Here is a 4,359-nt window from a genome sequence, read left to right as displayed (position 1 = left end):
CGCAATCACGAGAAAGTTTCGAATCAATCACAGAGGTATAAAATTATAAATTAGACAAAAATATTCTTTACTATTTATATTTAAGCATTTTTATATTTAAAGGAAGAAAGAAAAAAGATTAATTCAACTTTTGATATTTAAAAAATTTTTTGAATATATATATTCTATTATAAGCTAATTTAATTTGGACACCCGTTAGCACAATCTTTTCCCTAGCTGCCTGCAAGCCACATGTTTACTTTGAATTTCGTTTGGTTGGCTTTGCTCCGGATCTTTTAAAACTGTTTTCGCTCAACAATCAACATTATATCGATCGTTCATCGATAAACACAAATTTTTCTCTTAAAAATCTTAACTATTCGATTCTTTATAATTTTCTATTTAATTCTTACAAAAATCTTTTTTTTTCTCTCTCTCTCTCTCTTTGCTCACATTTAACTTTTATCTTTTTACGCAAAATTTAATTGTAGGACACTTATTACATTTTCTACATGTTTTATAATTTTTTAATTTTCCCATAATTTCTACATATTTTCTACATGTACATAACTTTTTTATACATATGCTCGTACATATATTATTATTTATTCTAATCGCGTAAATTGCACGCAGAAACCATCTTTTAAATACAATTAACTGTGTAAGGATATTCTTGTTGTTCGCGTTTTATGCGGCTAAATTAACGAACTCGTAGCGATAAGAACGTCGCCTAGAAACGCGGAGATGATGTACGATGATTATACGATAAGACAGTTTTACACTGGTACGTGAGACAGAATTGTTTTTTTTTTTTTTTTTTAGAACGGCGAGACAAGCTGTCTATGCTCGTGCAAACGTTCCATTCCCCTGCTTCCGCGTTATTTATTTATCCTCTCGAGTTAATGCACGCGCGATCTCGCGTTACAACAATATTGAAGTGCATGATAAATACAGGCGTTGCAAACCGCGTGATATAAAATGGACGGGATCGTCAAGGTATTTGTGCGCTGCGTGTTTCAGGATATCTCTTTAGGTAGTCGAGTTTATTTAAGGATGCAACTATCTCTCCACCATTGAGACTAGCTTAGCTCGTTATCAATGCAGCATACACTTAGCGCGTTATTGATGGGATAACATTACGGTGTGAGTGAAAGGCATAATTCCACTTGTTTAGTATCATTGGGCGATATATCGCATGCCAACTTGTAGTACTTCTTTAAACCAAGTAGTTTTAGTTTCACTCTCTCTCTCTCTCTTATTCTATATATCAAAGTGCCAAGTTTACAATTCAGTCAACGAATTTTTGTCGTGTCTTTTATATCAAATAAAGATTTTATACACACAAATATGGAAAATGAAAGGCGAGAATGAATGTTTTAGTAACTTGAACGTCAAAAAAAGAAAACATTAATGGAAAAAAAAAATTTGTATTTGTATCATTGTTGTATCATCGTTGAAAGAACCGATGCTACGAGCGATAAATTGAGAGACGCAATGTGTGTCCAACAAAAGGTGCTCCATATTTCCCGGACAAGATTTCTTTCTATAGTTACCTTTGTGTGCCATTCTCACCATTCCCATGCAAATGAACGATCGTGCTGCAGTACCATGCGTGTGTTTCTACCTGCGAGAGAAAACGTTAGAGAAACCGCGCGGACGATCCACGATCACAGTCGCGTGATCTTTGACCCGGGAAAAAGGAATCAACCCTCCCAAAAATTGGGGTAGCACGCTCGCCCGCGAATTTATTCGCTATCGAAAACGGTCTAAAAAAAAAAGAAGAAAAAAAAGAGACAAACCCGGGAAGAGGCGGAGGAGAGGAAGCGACGGAAGAGAGAGAGAGAAGCTGCTTTGCATATCGACGAATTTACGAGCCGGCCAAACCCGTCGTGTCACTGTCGCCCGGAGGGGAAGTTTCAACCCCCGAACGGTAGTTTATGATATCGACGAAAAGTCGCGTCTCTCTCTTTCTATCTGCCTGTCACTTTTCTCTCTCTCTCTCTCGATGTAATTTTTCTTTCCACCACGACGGCCAATCAGCGTCTTTGTTGCGATTGTTCCTCTTTGATCTCCCTTTCTCTCTCTTCCCACTTCTCATCCCTTCCTGGTCTTATATCGATGAATTTATCGCCGGCGTTGCTAAGTCCATTGTAAAAAAGATTGTTTACGATATTGACTCTTCCTTTTATGTTAATTTCATGTCCGAATGGTTCTGGTCGAGATGACGCGAGCGCGCGATTTACATTCGGACGCGCACACGCCAGAACAAGGAGAATGTAACAATGTCGTGCAAACGTGCGCGTCGAGTCGTCGCGCGTATCGCAGCTTCTGCCGGGGAAGGAGAAAGGGAGCTATCGACGAATTTACGAGGAAACGGACGAACCCCGAAATTCACGGTGCGCTCTCTACGGCGTTATGTCATCGCTATGCTAATTGGACGCAATTAGCATAGGAAGTATCGGTAAACTAGCGCGACGCCATCGTGACGCACGATGAGCAGGGGTGAGAGTAGCGATATTTGTCGCGACACCGACCACAATTAGGTCCTGTGCGGCGAAAAGGCCCCCTTTCACCTCTTGCCACCGTTATCTCTTTCTCTTTGTCGCCTCGTGAGTAATGGTGAGCATCGAGCGATACGTTGCGTGCAAAGAGAAAGAAAAAAAAAAAAGATAACGCGGTCGTGTTGGCCGCACATATATTTCGCAAACGTAACGTTGAGTGCCATCAACACTGTCACCGATAATGTACGGGCCGTAAAAAATCCCCAACACCTGGTAGAACGATTTAAAAAGATCTTTCGATCGCCGCGCGTCTCACATATTGCGTCAAATTATCATTTTGTCTGAGAACACGGTTATGCAATGTGCGAGGAGAAAGGGCTCGGCAGTTGAAGAATCGAAAAAAAAGATAGTCACGCGAGCGTCGAAAATGCAAATAACAGATTATTTCTATATATGTGTATAGTAAACAGTTTTGTCAAATATTGTTAATCTTGCGCAGAGATCTTATCGATTTTTTCAATTATAATATTTTTTTTTTTTTTTGCGCATTTTGTCATTTTACATTTCACTATAATTCGCGAAAATATGCGGCTGGTGTCGGGGAGCCTCGCACCACGGTGTATTCTACGCCATATTGTTGGCGCTCGAATTTCTGTGGTAAATTGCTGCTATCTGTTCGGGGCGCGATGTCTTTGTGCTGCCGCAATCAGAAACAAGATCGACGCTTCAGGAGGATTCGGGGGGCTCGGCGCCATTAGACGGATTCCCCCTCATCCCCTCTCGCTGTTCGCGTAATTGGCAGGGATAATTAGCATGGCAAGTGGCGCGATAGCACGTCACATTCAGTCGTGCGCGCATTCAGTGCCTCCGTCTCTCTTGTCGCGGGGGCGTATGCGCGAAATCAGGCATTCGTATGTAAACTTTCGACGTTCCGCCTCGACGTTCCGCCTCGACGTCCCTCTTTCTATTCCGTCGATAGTCCCGCGCACGTTCAACAGTGCTGACCAACTCGCGGACCACGCCAGATATGTCGAATTCGTAATAGTGATTAGCTAATGGAGATAGTGTGTACACCCCGATGAACTTTTGGTTTCCTTCGCTTCTCCAAGTTAGAAGGATATTATACTATAAATTCGAAAGCAATACAAATAAAAAGTCTATTTTTGTTGTACAAGTGAATTTGATGAAATTAAATTTGAAATGAAATTCAATTCTAATAATAACGATAAAATTTTGCCGGATTGAAATATAGTTACCTGAGATTGTAATGTGTTAAAAAGATATAAAAATAATTATTCCTTTATTTATTTTTGGCTATTCTATCTGATATATGGGATATATAATCGTTTATGATATTAAATTTATTTGATATTTAATTTTTTTACACATCTTGTTTTATCTTTATAAAATGTTTTTTCCATTGCATCGATTATATTTCATTTTTCGAAAGCGCAAGTTGTATACCACTGGCATTGTAGATCGCGGTATCCTTGATGGCGACCGTCGAGGGACATTTCGAGTGGTTTATGGGGTATATAGATGCGCGGACCGCACCACGGGGCCAACATAGATTGCACTGCGGAGAATATAGATGGGAGAATAACTTCTCTCCCTGGGAAAAGCGACGGCGAGAGAGAAAGAGAGAGAGAGAGAGAAAGAGACGATGATCGGCCGCGAGGAAGAGAGAACAGGGAACCGTGATTCGACACGGTCCATTCCTGGTCTACGGGTGCGTTTAGTTAAGTCATTCGCGGGGATTATGAATCCGCCACGGGTCGTGATCCCGACGTTCGTCCTTGCCAATGTAAGGACGCGGCGTCTTTTTGCCGCGACGAAAACAAAGGGCGTCGATGCATCGTGATGGTCGCGCGATGAGACG

Source organism: Polyergus mexicanus, unplaced genomic scaffold, assembly GCF_030449975.1.
Source record: "Polyergus mexicanus isolate NDT 795.1 unplaced genomic scaffold, iyPolMexi1.0 SCAF_8, whole genome shotgun sequence".
Taxonomy (NCBI): Eukaryota; Metazoa; Arthropoda; class Insecta; order Hymenoptera; family Formicidae; genus Polyergus; species Polyergus mexicanus.
The sequence above is the reverse complement of the archived record's forward strand: the minus strand, read 5'-3'. Positions refer to the sequence as shown.